This window comes from Pteropus medius, unplaced genomic scaffold (genome assembly GCF_902729225.1).
Source record: "Pteropus medius unplaced genomic scaffold, Ma_sr-lr_union100, whole genome shotgun sequence".
Taxonomy (NCBI): Eukaryota; Metazoa; Chordata; class Mammalia; order Chiroptera; family Pteropodidae; genus Pteropus; species Pteropus medius.
The window spans coordinates 7,346,332-7,362,377 of NW_024347788.1; the positions used below are offsets into that span (position 1 = coordinate 7,346,332).

The window sequence follows — 16,046 nt, forward strand, 5'->3', positions numbered from 1 at the left end:
GCGATCTCCCTTAACATTTTTTTAATTGGCATAAAATATGCATAGTGTAAAATCTGCCATCTTAACCACGTTTAAGTGTACAGCTTAGTGGCATAAAGAACATTCACACTGTCGTGCAGCCGTCACCACCATCCACCCCACGTTGCAACACTAAAACTCTGTCCCCGTGAAACATAACTCTGCACCCCCGCTCCCCCGAACCCCTGGCAATCACCATTCAACTCTCTGCTTCTACCAACTTGGCTACTGTAGGTATTTCATATATGCAGAATCATACAGTCTTTGTCCTCTGTGTCTGGTTTATTTCACTTAGTGTGGTGTCTTTAAGTTTCATCCCTGTCATGGCACATGTCTGCAATCTCCCATGTTGGTGGCTAAACACAAAAAGCAGCCCGGTCACTTAATATCCATGTCATACTTCATATCAGTTGGCTTCAAAGGGACTCTAGGAAGAAATCAAAAAGAGCAAAGCAGCATTAGTAGTGGGGTAGACTCGGGGTATAATAAATAGGAAGAGACACACAGAAAGCGGCAGTTTTGACTTGGTTTTAACCTGCTCTCAGAGAGTCTGGCCCCACGGAGCTGGGTGAGGTCCCAGAATCAATATTTTTAAGAGCCCTTTTTAAGAAATACAAAGAATTCAGAGAATGTGAGTTCCGTCTGTGCTGCACTGAGCTAGTTTCACCTGTGACCTCCGCCCACGGCCATTCTTCACAGAGAAAGCTGAACCATCGTCCTCGTCAGCCTTTCAAAATCTGACTTTGTCTTCCCTTCTTGAGGCAAAACACTTCAGTTTTGCTGAGGTAACGGACTTTATTTTATGTGATTTTCTCATCCTTTAACACTCGTTGGCTTTAACTTAGACATCCGTTGGTGGTCAGCATCCACGCAGGGTGAGGCGTCCAGGGTGCTGCTTGTCCAGCATTTCTCGAGATCCGGTCCGTGGTAGGCAGAAGTCTAAGGTGGCAGGAGGAACTAGGGCTGCTGACCAGATGGCAGTGGCATAGGAAGGTCATCCAGGCTAGCGTAGCCTGATCACATGGACACCTTAACAGCAGAGTTTTCTCCTCCTGGATGCGTAAGGGGAGGTGAGGGAGATTCAGCAGCGAGAGGAACCCACTGTGAGGGGCGATCGCCGAGTGGAGAGGGACACATGGCAACGAGCTGAGAACGGCCCGTGGGAGCTGAGAGCGGTCCCCAGCCCAGAGCCGACAAGGGAATGGGGACCTCGACTCTACAACCGCCAACCACTTGAGGAAACTTGGAGAAGATGTTCCCCTAGCCCAGCCTCCAGGTGAGGTTCCCGCCAGCCGACACCTTGATGTTAGCCTCACGGGACCCTGCGTGGACCATCCAGTTAAAACAAGCCAGACTCCTGAGTAACGGACACTGAGCTAATAAGTGGATGCTGTTTTAAGCCACAAAGTTTGTAATGACATGTAAATGCAAAAATAGATAATGAATACACTCACTGCCTCTTCTATCTGATGCTCCAACGATACTTCACCTACTCGTGGTTCCCAAGCATGGCTTGCTCTCAGGCTCACGTACTTTTTTGTTCACAGTGTTTCCCTGCCTGGGGCATCAACCCCTCTTATCTGGTCAGGTGGGTGAACTCTCTCATCCTGTTCAAGGCGCACCTCGGCTTTACTGCCACCAGAACATGCCACTCCCTTCCCTAGGTAGACCTACTGTCCAGTCCCTTCTGACTGGAGGAATTAGAGCGAGCCCTGGAAAACGCCACTGGCAGGAGAATTTTCAGTTAGCCACGTCAAGATTTTATGGAAAAAAGATCATGAAGACAATTGTTATGGAAAAATTGAGACTACATATATAAAAGTCTCAGATGTTTTATATTCCCTCAAATAATGCAAGCCGTTTACAGCGCCATGGTAGTTCACGATACGCTGCAACTACCGCCATCATATTGGCAATAATTGGCAGTCTGCTTTTTGTGTTTACCACCTGTGGCTAAGTAGAAGCTTTTAAGAATGATTTTTCCTCTGCATTATTACTGACATGCTTAAATTCCTCCTGTTTTGCCCCAGAGGGATGTGTGTGGTCTCACCGAAATAGTTTATGATTTTTATAACTTTTAACCTTGAGGGTTTGTGTCTTTCTCCTGAGGGGTTCCGCAGACTTTGTCACTGGGGTCTGGGCCTGGGGAGCAGTAGGGGCAGACGCGACCTCAGCACATGCGCGTGCGCCGTTCTGAGACCACGCCCCAGCATCACGAGGTTGCGCACCCTCCCGGACGGCCTCGCCCAGCCACGATGCTCTTCCGGGTCTCCGCCCCACCACCTGAGAGCCCGCCCCCTTCACTGCTGCGCTAGAGCCAGGATGGGGCCACGACCAGTTCCATCCATCCGGCCGCCAGGATCGCAAGCTCTCGCTGTACTCCTCTCTACCTTCCTTCTCTCTCCCGATCCTGAATAGCTTTCTCTAATTACAGTATAGCCTTTGCATTCACAAGGACCCCTAATCTTTGACTATTCTCAGATGCAAAAGTACCTCATAGCATGGGTCAAGCCCCTATCGTGAGAGAGGCCCTGAGGCTACAGAGAGGAATAATATGTAATTCTATGTTTTCAAGAAGTTCATTTGCAGATGCAAGAAATCCAGTTAGGCAGATAAAGCGGTATCCAGAAATTAAAGCAAAAAATGATGGTCCCTGGTAATTGTATCGGTGGGATTCAACATTTAACAGGTGTTGCAATAGGAGGACAAAGCATGAAAAATCGACATTTAGGTGCAGAAAACATTTCGGGATTCAAGTAGACGTGAGAGAAGTCTGTTAGGAGGTAGCAAGACACATGGAAGGATGTTCGGATGCAAAGTTTTACTCTCTGGTAGGGAACTGACAACCGCAAAGCAGAGTCTCGGTTCTTTAGGGACTGGACTGCTGTAAATGACAAGACTCACATGGAAAATCAAATTTGTGACTCAATTACCAGAAGTAGGCCACAGGCAGGTTTGGGTCTTGAATACAGTTTTAAAAACTGGAGCAAGCCAGAAAGTCCATGTCATTCCACAGAAAGTCCATGTGCAAGTATGCAAATATATACATGCAAGGCTGTTCACTGCAGAACTGTTGATAATAGTGAAAATCTCAGAAACAGCTTAGTGCTCCCCAGCAGGGTCCTGGTTGTATGAATGATGCTGTGTCCAACCGAGGGAATATTTTGAAGGTCTTAAAATCAATGAGAGATCTAGCTCATATGAGATGATGTGGAAAGATTTCCGAAATTCATTATTAATTGAAAAAATTAAAATACAAGACAATACGAACAGTGTGATATTACCAGTGCAAATAAAAGGATATTTCAAACCCTTACCACCCTCTTTCCCTCCCCCCACCTTGCCCACACCCAATCATATATTTGTCAGTGTCCATTCATGGGAAAAAACATTTGAAGTATTTCAAACAAAGGAGATTTCATGCAGGGATTGGTTAAAAATTGTGGCAGAGCCACAAGGCAAGTTTACCCGAAGGTGAGCAACGTTAGGAAGACCCGGATGGAGCGAAACGAAAAGCAATTTAACGCAGGGTCCGCGGTCGCTGCGGGAGGACCTGCCTGGAGTGATGCTGGAACACTCCACAGTCCAAGCACGACGCCCACTTGTGGGCTTTACTGGGGGCGTCCATTAGACTGAGGGATGGTCTTGAACGGCCGTGTACTGGCGTTATTATTATACATTGCATAAAATTAGTAAATTGTGTCAAGGGGAGAGATCTCATGTAAGTTCTTCAGTTTGTTTATTTGTTTTTAGATACACTCTTCTTGTTTGGTAAATGTTGAATGATGACGAGAAAGACCTAAAATTGCTTAGCTAGTTCGGGTCATAGGGGTGGGGAGAGAGGCTGATACATTATTAAAGACAAGATAATTTACAATAATCATCTACAAATGGTTTTATTTTAACTAATCTGAAAAGAGGAGTCTATGTAAAACTGCAGAAATATGTTGGTTTCCGTACATTAACTTTCCAAGTAGGAATGCGTAGTATAATTTTTAAAGAGACAAGTAGATTACTTCTTTACATTAGTTTGTTGAGCTGACTTCATGGTGAAGCTGTACGGTCTTCCGATCTGGCGGTTTCTGGTGCCTCTTCAGATCTTCTCTGCCTCCTCTGTCTCTTATTGTAGCTCCTACTGGGCAGCCAGGAGGAACAGCTGGACCAGAGGCTCAAACGCTAACAGGACTGTCTCCATCTCGCATCTGCTGTGTTTCTCTCTCTGATTTTCTGTTTCTCCTTCCTGCAGGCAGTTTCCTCTGCTTCTCTGGTGCACCTTGAAAGACAGTACCGAGGTTGCGGACGGGGCCCCTCGCCCTTCTTTTTTCCAGGTGCAGGCGGGGCTATTAAGTAACTGCCCCACCCCCTGCAGTCCACTCTCCAGGCTCCGCCTAGCACGAGGGCCTTTTACCCTGGGGAAGGGATCGAATGCGTGTGGCTCAGCATCCTTCTTCCTTTCTTTTCGGCATCAGTCAGCCTGCAGGCTACACACATTTTCCGCTCCTCCAAGCAATAAGTTTTAAAGGGTCAGACACCCATGCGGGGGCGGGGAGCCAGCTCTTGTGCAGCTGTGACTAGGTGGGTAATTCTGTTTAATTCAGGGACGGAACATAAGCAGGCCCGTGAGTTATACACTCTCCTGGGATCTCCAGGCCGACTTTGATCAGCAATAAATGGGACATCTTGATCTCCAGTTGCCTATTTCCACATCTATTTCTCAATTGGTTCTGAGCTTGGTTGGAGATATAGCTATATATATATATATGTCCATATAAATATCAATATATATACATCAAGTGTTTTATATATGGATCCCCTTGAAACCCCACAGCCAACAATGTCTCTAGGCTTTCATGTTTCACAATCTTTATACTCAAGGAGAGACAGTTTTCAGAAGGTTAAATCAAATTGTAACAGGGCACTGCCACCCCGCTGTAGCCGTGCCACCATCGCAGGAAAATGCCATGTGCGTGCAGCCCATCATGTGTCACCTAGGTTCTAGCAGGGGCAGCGTAGGGAGGTGTGTGTGGAGCTCACAGATGAGACGAGCTGCTCCGTCACCTGAAACATTCCAGGCCCCATGTGTAAGGGCGATGCGCTCACCCTAGTGAAGCCAGAGCGAGGCTTAGGCTGCGCTGGACCGGCTACAGGGTCCTGGCTGGGTCAACCAGGTGGGCCACAGGGATGACCCGAGGCTGCGAAAGCATTTATGTCGTATTTGGGGGACACGGTAACAGGCCGATCCAATTTCAGCTGGGTAGAGGGTGAGGGAGGAGAGACAGTTCTCCAAAGCAAAAGGGCTGTGAGGTCCCAGAATGAGAGACGTCTGCTTCTTCCCTCACCAAGTATTCCAAAGTTTTACCTTTGTCCCGTCTCCCTACCATGCCTTCCTGTCACCCTTCCTTGTCTCAGTAGAGGAACTAGTCATCTTAAAAGAGAAAACGGAGGCCCACATGAATTTTAAAAGCTTTCTCCTCCCCCACGCTGCAAACATCCGCTTCTACCCACTTGTCACCTTCTTCCCTCCTGTCTCCACGGGAAAGTACCCTTCCTGCCAGTCATGCCATCGTGAGGTATCACAGTGTGATGCTGGGCTTGGGGTCCAGATGGCCGAGACATCAATCTCGGTTCTGCCATGTCCTAGTCTGGTGACATAATCTTTCTGCGCCTCCCACACCGCATCTGTAAAACTCAGACAAAAATGGTGGTAACAGCTCAGAGGGTGGATTTGAGGATTAAAGGAAAAAGGGGACATAAAGCCATTGGTGCGGAATAGGAATAGCGATTTCTCGCTGTGCGGCGATCACCAACGACGTCCCTGTCACCACGTCCAAAGGCTACTTTTCACCTTATCCTCCTTGACCTTCCTTCCGTGTCTGACCCTGTGGGCCTCTCTCTTTTTGGCTTTTTCTCTTCCTTTGGTTTCCATTTTAGTACTTTCTTATAATTTCCCTTCCCTACCTCTAACCCCAGGTTCTCAACACCCGTCCCAGAGTTCCCTTTCTCCACCTGCCATCGAGGCCCTTCCCCTCGACTCTCTTCTCTCCTTATTCTACCTACTGTCCCTTCATGGTCTCACCTGGACCTACACCCTCGGGTAACCCCTGCCAGTGGCTTATACAGATTACGTTTCTAGCCCTCACCTCTTCCCTGAGCTCAGTAATGGTTACCTTATGGCCAGACGCACCCAGATCCTAAATAGACTCGAGTGCTTTTATAAATAAAATAAAGGCAGCTATCTAATGAGTTCATAGTTTTAAACATTTAATTCTCTGTGAGATCTGTGCATCCGGTAAGTTCTACAGGCACCTTAGACGTTTCAAGTGCAAAGCAAACTCATCATGTTCCTCACCCCACAAATAGGTCTCTGTCCCACCCCTTCTGTACCCACCTACTCTGTTGCCCTAACCAGAAACTTCTTTCTCCCCTTTACTCCTATTAAAACACTACTTGTCCTTAACGAGTCTTATCAGTCTGCCTGCTAAACCCCTCTTGGATTTCTCTCTCTTTCTCTTCTCTCACATTACCCAGCCAGCCCAGACGCATGCCCGTCTCCAGCGGTGCGGTCTCCCCCTTTGTTCGAGCCCCTCCGTGCATTAGCAGGCCCCCTTTCTTCACTTACTCCTGCTCTTTCTTTGAGGTTCAGCTGAGACCCACTTTCCTTTAGGAAACCTCCTCCTCTGCAAGATCAACTTAGAGCCCCTTGATTCTCTCTGCAGCAGGTACTTGGGACGCACTGTGCCACGTCGTCTTGGCCTACCCGAGGACAGTTCTGGCGCTTCGTCCCTCCCCAAATCAAATCTAAAGTGTCTGCATTTTGCTCCCTTGGAGCTTTCTCTGAATCTACGAGAAACCAGGTCAGCCTGTTTGTGGAAGCAACGTGGACGTGTGGTGGAAGCTAATAGAAGCAGAGGCAACTAACTCCCAGTTAATGGGGGACAGCAGTCGGTGGACCCTCCAGCGAGGTGATCTGAGGCCCTTTCCACACCGGTCTTCAGGTGGGCCCCAGTGGGACTGTGCCCCTGAGGTCGTCATTGTTCATGGACAGCCTTGGTTAGTTTTTCTCCCATTCTCCCTACTCCCTCACCTCTGCCTCCTGGCGTGACCACCCAAATAAGCTCCCTGCACTCAAAAGCCTTCCTTAGGCCATGATCTAAAGATCGAACATCTTCAGGTGGGTGGGGGGCCCCGAACTAGCACGTGCTCTAATGGTCTCCGGTCTGTATGACTGCCATAGCGTTTTTGTATTGAATTATCATTACCGCTTTACCTTGTTCATCTGTGCATCTTTTTGTGCCTGGATATAGGGCCCGGATTAAAATAGAAATGTAAAATGTGTGAAAGCAGGTATGTGTGTGTGGGTGGAGAGAGAGAGAGAGAGAGAAAGAGAGAGAGAGAGCGAGCGCGCGCGCGGGGGATAGGGAGGGAGAGAGATGGGATGTGGATAGACTTCTGCCAACACCGCTTTCGCTGAGTGCCAGCTCACTTTGCGACGGTAGGAAACGCGCATACTGCATCGCGAAGGTGGACTGTTCTTGGAAAATCAGACAAGTGAGACGCTAAGGCAGGGGGCACTTTGTTTCCTTGCTCGCCAGAGCGTGGTTACGGGACTAAGCCCCTCATCGGAGCCGTGAGACGGACCTGCTGTGAGCAGAACCAGAGCGATGGTTCTTTCCAGGATGCGATGAGCACGCAGCTCCCGGGAGTGGTGAAGACGGAGTGAGAAGAGGCGCTGCGGCCCAACCAGCTCAGCTGCCTCAGGACATTTCGCCAGCGAGAGGAAGTCGGGGAGCCGGAGCCAAAGGCGGCCGGGTCCACGGGCCGTTAAACACACCGGCGGATCCTCCGCTGGAATTTCACAGAAGATTTCTCCGCAACAGCCCGACGAGAGCGTGCCCCACGCGCGAACGACGCGATGCCCTGGCGCGCAGCCATTTACGAGGCCTGGGTCCACGGGCACCTGCCCGCTCCGGAGATGCTCGGCGCGCGTCCTCGGTGCATCCAGAGCTTCATCAGACTCGGGATGCGTTTACGACTCTAAGACGGGCAGATGTTCATCGGATTCACGTTAAAAAAAAAAAACACTTCCCCCGCTGCCAAGGAACCTGCAAACGTTAGACCGTCCCCTGCTATTCGAAAACTAACCTCGGGAGAAACGGCCGTCATCATCCAGCTTGAGTAAGCGAGATGGGAGCGCTCCGTCTCTGATGCGGGTTAGTGCGGGGTTAAAACAGTAACCGAGGAGAAGTAAGAATTAGCCACACCAGGTGCTTGTGTCTCCGTTTTCATGAATTTTTCCCTATTTTTCTTCCATTTTAATATTTTTCATTCTGCTCTTTTTTCTTTTTCTTTTTTTTCCCAGAAATTCTTTTGTTTATATTCAGAAAATCTAGTCGCCCAGGTGTCCTTGGCACAAATCGTTTCATTTTAGGGATCTGTAAGGTTCCAGATTTTCCTTTCCTAGGCTATTTCCCTAAGGCAAAGAAGATCTATAGAGAAGGATTTTCACACGAAACGGATGTTTAAATAACTTAAAATACAGCTATATTTGGATCCGTGAGCTATAAACAGTAGGAAACCTGCGAGGTTCTAAAACTTGCCATTTCCCCTCCTGTTCTTTCTCTCTCGGAGCTTTTTGTGTTCCGTCCTCAGAAGCTTCTCTCACCTCTTCCACTTCAGGAAAATTTACCTCAACATCATGAGATTTTTCTGACGTTACCCACAGCTGTCATTCCAGAAGCGATGCATGCCACTGATGCATGCCTCTCGGTTCAGTTTGCCTTGTTGCACAAAGCTCTCCTTGGAAACTTTTTATGTGCTTCAGAAACATAATAGCATTTCAAAGAAATGTATTTTTTTTTTTTTAAGATAATAACTGCCGTTAACTCTCCCACTAGATCTTTCTGAAGTATTTGACAATTAACCCAGCTTACCACTGGCTGGAAATGATTTGACAGTGACTTAACTCCTTGGGGAAAGAGATTTTCTTGAACCTACTGCGAGAAAATGTATTTTAGTACATTTCAATTTCATCTCTGTATTTCCTCTATACTAACCCTTCAGAGTATGAACCCATTTTTGGTTACGTGTGTGTATGGCTCTGAACAACATACAGAATCATTGTGTTCTGGACTGAACTGTGTCTCTCGTGTTTATATGGCGAAGCCCTAACCTCTAGTACATCAGGATGCGATGGTTATTTGTTGGTGGGGCCTTAAAGAGTGAGTACGTCGCAAGGAGGCCGTTGGCGTGTGTGCCCTGACCCAGCCTGACGGGTGTTCTTAGAAGAAGAGGGAATTTGGACACACAAATAGGCATGAGCAATGTGCATGTGGAGAAACGATCGCATGAGGACACAGCCGTGGAAGCCATGCAGCCATCCACAAGACAAGGAGAGAGGCCTCCGAGGAGGCCGACGCCTCCACCCTGGGCTTCCAGGCTCCCGAACTGCGAGAAAAGAAATTCGTGCCCTTTAAGCCGCCCCATGCGTGCCGTTCCGTGGTGGCGGCCCACGCAGACCGGTGCTGGCAGATGCTTTCTGCCGGGTCCCCTCTGAGCGGTGGGGCAGGCGGGTGGGCAGGACCCTCCCGTCCCGAGCAGCTGGGACTTCCTGCAGCAGTGCCACTGTGGGAACGATGTCACCGTGAGCCCAGGGCCACAGCCGGGCCAGGGCCCCAGAGCTCCGGCTCCCCATCCATAGGTGCAAACCCAGACTCCTCTGTCTCCGCCACATCGTCCGAGGCCACCGTCCCTTCCCGATTCACTCGTCCCTGCTGCCATAACGACCCCTTGCCGGCCTGCTGCCTCCAGCCTTCGCTACTCACCAACCCAAAGAGATTATTTTATTGCGAACAGGCAGTGGGCTCATCGCCCTGACCCTTTTTATTTGGAGAGGCTACATTATAATGACAATGCAGCTTGCCTCGGCACCTGGAGGCAGGCGCAGGCGAGGGCCCCTTAGCCCTGCACAGAGCCTGTGTGTGTGTGTGTGTGTGTGTGGTGTTGCACTGGCCTCTAACGAGGCCCTGTTTCTGCCCTTGCCCCTGACAGTGGGCTCAGGTCCTAGTAGCCCGATGATGCTTTTAACTTCTGAATTGTATCTGCGCAACCGACCCTCCCTGGGCTTCTCGTTCCACTCAGAGTAAAACCTGAGCCCTCGTAACGGCGGCAGGCCCGGCGCCTGGCTCCCTGTGAGCCCTCTGTCCTCCGTGGCCTCCTAGTGGCCTGGAATCCTCAGGCTCCCATGTCGTGGCTTCCGCTGCTGTCAATAAGCAGAATACTGGTGATGGGGATAATGATAGGAATGGTAATGAAAACGGCCTTTCCTGCCATGGTTCAAAGTGTTCTTCCCGGCCCCTCCACTCAGCTCTCTAGGAGGAGGCACGATGTAGACTGTGTAAGTTCAAGCCGCACTTGAGGACACGTGTCCTTCACGCTCTCGCACGTACCACCCTGGGGAACTCACATGGCGAAACATCCTTCAAGGATCCTGATCAATTTTTTTGGCACTCATTTGCAAAGCTCTTTCCAATCAAGATTTTTTCGAAATTACATTTGGTGAAAAAACTGTGTGTGAACGATACTTTCATGATAGACACATTATGTGTTTGTCCAAACCCACAGAAGGTACAACACCGAGCGTGAGCCGTGAGGTAAACTGGACGGTGGGCCTTCACAATGTGTCAGTGCAGGCTCGTCACGTGTGACAAACATACCCCTCTGGTGGGGGCGGGTCATTGGGAGGCCGTGCGTGTGAGGGGCCAGGGGCATGTGGGAATCTCTTATCTCCCCCTCAAGTTTGCTGGGAACCTAAAACTACTCTAAGAAATTAATCCTTTAAAAAAATAAAAGTTGCATTTGCAGATTTTTGCAGGATTAATAGAAAAGAGTGAGAGAATTGATACACTTGGACGGCTCAGATGTCGGTTTCTTTGCTTTCTGAATCTAGGTCAACAATTTAATTCTTAGCTCACCCTGTCCTCACAGTCCAGGTCCTCAGGCGAGATCTGGAACTATCCAAACAGGGAGAGCTCTCGGTGGACGCTGCACCTGCTGAGCGTCTTGGCGTCCTCAACGGTTCGCCTGAGCCCTCGCACAGTCACCTCCGAGGGAACATTTGTCCTGTCTCATTCGCGTTCCTTTGGACGTTTTATTGCAGCCTACACCACACTCCCCTGCAGGCATTTCTCCGTCTGTGTGCCTGATGTCATACACTCTGAGCTCCTTACGGAGAGGGTCTTCAAGAATTATTATAAAATTAACACGTGCCCCAAACTTCAACAAATGCAGAAGTCAGCAGTCCCTAATACCCCATCCCGTCCCTACTACCTGGAGATGTCCCTTTTTAAATGTCTGAAATAGCTTCCTGAATCCCTCTGTTTATAAATAAGCATATATCCATACATAGCAGGCTTGATTAATTTCAGAACACCACTTTCAGGAGTGCAAAAATGTAACTCTTTAAAAATAACACCTTAATCTCTATTTTGAGCACCAGTTCTGTCAAGTGGCATAAAAAGTAGTGTTTGTCAGTTCGAAGGAACCGGGGTTTCCTCAGTCAACTTAGGAGCTTCCTCTGAGCGCATCTGCCCTGGGCGGCTGTCCTAGATGCCAGAAGGATAGCCCAAAGGCGCTGTGGACGGGGTGGCCAGCCAGGGGGCGGATCCGAACGCGCAGCGTCCACTGCAGTGCTCACCACCACACCTAGCTCTGGCCACCCGTCAGCCTTCCGTGGTGGCGTCTGGTGCGGGCGGAGTGGCTAGAGCTGCATCTGCTGATGGAGTTGCATCTTGGCAGCCCAGAGGTCTCAGCTGGCTGTTGACTCTTTACGAAATACCAAGGCTCCTCCCTGGGTCCCAGCCAGCACACCTGCCCCGGGCCCATGTGCCTGGCACCTCGCCTTTCTCTCCTGGAATATTTTTACCAAGTTTAAAGCGGGAAAACTGGCTCTTATATCAACGTTCTTTCCTTTCAAAGCTATTGTTTAACCTATTGTCTCGGCCAGGAGTTACAAGTCAATTTTGAAACTAAAAAACCAAGAACTGATTCTTTTGTTCTCTGTTCAACTGTGGCCCTGCTCCCCTGAGGCCTGGGGCTGCCCTGGCTTCTGACTATGGTGGGGGCGGGAGGACAGGCGGTGGCAGGCCCGGTTGTGGCTGGAGGCCAGAGAGGGGACTGACTCATTAGGAGACACTTCAAAGGGTTATCCCACGGCATTCATAGAGATCCTTTTTTTCCCTTTTGCCCACAAGTGTAATTTTTTATTCCCACTGTTCTACAGCTTACTTTTTCTGTTCAATGAAATATCAGGGCTACTTTTTCCAAATCAGTCGTGTACAGCTGCTTAGGACTATTTCACAGTTGTATAATATGTCATCATCTCAATATACAGTATTGCTTATTGAATCAGTCCACTGTTGATGGACATTTAGGTTGTCCAGGTTTCAGCTTTTCCATCAAAGCAACACATATTTGATTATGTATATGAGATATCCATAACATGCTTTGCTAGATATAGAATTGCAATATCACAGAGCATATCCATTTTAAAACAGAAACAAGGAAATGCCACACCGTCTCTAAAAATGTGTACCAATTTACACTCCCACCAAAAGAATTTAAATTAAGATCGATTTCCTACAACGTTCACCAGCACTAGACGTTTGTCAAGCTAGATTGTTCTTTGTTTCTTTCTGGCTTCTTTTTAACATGGATAGCTCGCTCATTTCCTCAGACTGTTTTCTTGCTTTTAAACATTCTGTTTTCTTATTGATTTGTGCAAGATCTTTATATGTGAAGGAAATTAGGCCTTTGAATATGTTTCTTGATTCGCTTTGTTTTTAACTCTGTATATGTCTTTTTCTGCATAAATGATTAAATTTTGTGTGGAGTGAAATCTTTGAAATTTATTCTTTTCTACCTTTAGTGACATACTGGGAACAGCTTACTTCATTCTAATAAGAAATGAATATTAATTTATATTTTATTATGTTACTTTTTTTTTTTCATTTCACGTTTTATTGGAATTTGTTCCAGTGCAAGGTATAAGGTATAAGTTTGGGGGGGTAAAATATTATCTTTTCCAAATGTTGCAGTACCATTTATTGAATATTATATATCTTCCTATTGTGTACCTCTCAAGCAAAAGTACCAAGTTTAGTTATGTGATCCCATCTTAATAATTTTTAGATTATCCAGGTTGCAATCCCCTCCTCTTCCTCTGATTATCATTTCTTCCAGAAAGTAGGCAGAGGTATATATTTGTCTTTTTGTGAGTCTGGTGATGCGAGGAGACCACGGAAAATGACCCCGCCTGTCTCTCCTTCCTCCCAAAGACAGGAGCGCCTGGGAGTGGCCATGAATGCAGGGTCCCCAAGAGAGGTCCTGCTGTTCAAGGCTCACACTCTCTGTTCAGTTAGGTTTTTCGCTAGAGCCTGGGTGTCACTAGCGATTCAGCAGCCCATTCTGCTTGAAAGGCGTGTGACGTCCACGGTGTCACAGCCCTGAGCAAGTCATAGCCTAAATGCCTACTCCGAAAATGCCAAGAACCTACTCCTTTGGCAGGTTGGAGTCCTGAGCCTGATGCATCCTCCTTCCTTCTTGGCTGATCCTTCTTGAGCAGACTAAGCAGGTGCTGATGCCTGTCACCCCTTTCTCGGGAGGGGGAGTGAGCCTCGGGTTCTGCTTAAAGTCCCTTCACAGTAAATGCTAAACCCGCAAAACGGAAATGAACATCAATGTTGCCTAGAACGTTCGAAGATGAGAAATGCCTTAGAGAAAAGCAAAGCAGAGTAGGACATGCCTGGGGAGCGGGGAGCAGGGCCGCTTCTAAGTAGGGCAGTCAGAGCAGGCCTTGTCGAGAAGGCGGACGTTCGAGTCAAGGTTAACTAGAGGCAAGGCTGTGGGTCATGAGGATTTTTAGGTAAAGATCATTCCAGGGAGAGGGACCAGCCCATGTGAAGGTCCTCAGGTGGCAGAGGCCTGGACATAGAAGGGACAGCAAGGAAGAGCAGTGCCCGTGAGGGCAGGAGAGAAGGAGAAAAGGCCGGAGAGGTAAGGAGTGGTGGTGGGTGTCGATCCCGTGGGGCCTCGAGGCCTGTTTTCAAATTATAGTGCCATCACATCTCATTTTTATTATGTGTTTTTTTTTTCACAGTCCAAAAGACTAAATCTTAAAAACCAATCCATGTAGCACTAAAATAATTCACTCAAGCAACTTCTGGAGGGTCAATCAAACGGGCAGTTAATGTTTTTCAAAACAGAGTAGGCTGGATATTTACAGTGAAATAATCCAATGTCTTATTATATATTAAGTAAGCTAAACATATTCAGATCAATAAGTTTGTTATATTATAAACTTATAATTCAAATAAATTTATGTGACTATAATTCAATAAAATATAATTCAAATGAATAATTTTTGTTATAAATGCACTAGGTTAAACCTATTTCAATGAAAACTACTTTTCAAAACTCTAAAAATATTATTCGAGGTGGAAGAGAAGGAAATGAGCAAGATAGAAGTATGCGTGTTGTATGTGGGTTTTCTTAACTTCTTTGTCACAGAACAAACAAACAAGTAAATTAAAACAGAAACAAGGAAATGACAAGAAACAATGCCTGCTGGCATTTTGTCACTTCCCTGGGAATTTTTATTTACTTGTTATTTGAAGAAGCACTATTGTCTTGGACCAGAGCTAGGAACTAAGAGTCAAGCTTGTATAAATGTCACTGGATCTTTGATTTTAACTCACTTGGTGGCTTTAGATGCATGACTTGACTTCCACACCTGGGATTCCTCTTCTAGCAAAGAAAAAAAAAATTGATTATCTCCCCAGGACAAAGTGCTTAAGCGTTGATGCAAAAACTTGGGGTGACAGATTTGGAAAAAAGTAATAAAGAAGGGGTGCATATGTCTTATTACAAACGTTTCCGATCGTCGATGCTAATTTAATACATTCAGCAAATATTTATCGAGGGGTGGGTTGGTAGGAATGGAAGAACTTGTGAGGAGCCTGAGAGAGTGAGGAGGGACAGGTCGGGCGACAGAACAATATCGGAGAAGCTAAGCAAGGAGAGAGTTTCAGGAGGAAGCAGGTGTCTTACAGGTTTAAATATTGCAAAGAAATCAAGTGCGTTAATGCTATAAACTGTTGAACGGGTTTGGCATTGAGGAGTTTGTTGGCGACTTTAATAAAGAATGGTTTCCTCTGTGTGTGGTGTTTACAAGGCACTCTCACATCTCATCCTTGCCCTTTTTAAAATTCTTACATGTACATTTTCAATTATAGTTGAAATACAATGTTATATTGGTTTCAGGTGTACCACAGTGACGAGACATTTATATAACTTATGAAGTGATCACCCTGATAAATCCAGTACCCACCTGACACCATACAGAGTTATCATAATACTTCTGACCATATTCCCCATGCTGTACTCTACATCCCCATGACTATTTTGTAACTACCAATTTGTACCTCTTAATCCCCTCCCCCCTTCACCCATCTCCCTACCCTCCAATTTGGCAACCATCAAAATGCTCTCTGTATCTATGAACTTGTTTCTGTTGTTGTTTGTCCTGTTCTCTAGATTCCACATATGACATTTGTCTCGGAGAAGTCCCTCTAACATTTCCTGTAATACTGGCTTGGTGATGACGAACTCCTTTAACTTTTTGTCTTGTCTGGGAGTCTCAAGCAAACCAAATCGTTTGTGCCCCAAGGGAAGAAAGTTGTGCGTAAATGAAAAGAGAGTCCCTAGTAAACTCTGGGACGCCTCTGCACCCAGATGACATACCGCGGGACCCCTTCGACAGACCATCACTCAAGTAGAGGAGAGCCCTCATTCACCAGGGAGGCCAGCTTCTCATAACATCACGAGCTCTGAGAAGGTCTGCACCTTGGAAGGGCAAGATCATCAGCAGAGCCTGGCAACAAGCAACGGAAACGACAACTTGGACTGATGGCAACTTCCTGGAAGTACCTTCTAGGGACCCCCAAAACCTTGGGAGAGCCAAGCAGTACTTTGTA

The 16,046-nt window shown here is 47.3% G+C and overlaps 1 long non-coding RNA gene across 2 annotated transcripts in view; it reads left to right on the plus strand.

Annotated features, from left to right (window-relative positions):
* LOC120614374 (uncharacterized) overlaps positions 1–16,040 on the plus strand; it is a 49,344-nt gene extending 33,304 nt beyond the window's left edge. For both annotated transcript variants that reach the window (XR_005655942.1, XR_005655946.1), the window contains one exon: positions 15,607–16,040. This is a non-coding gene — a long non-coding RNA (uncharacterized LOC120614374). The remainder of the gene's footprint in view (positions 1–15,606) is intronic.
* The last annotated feature ends 6 nt before the right edge of the window (positions 16,041–16,046 follow it).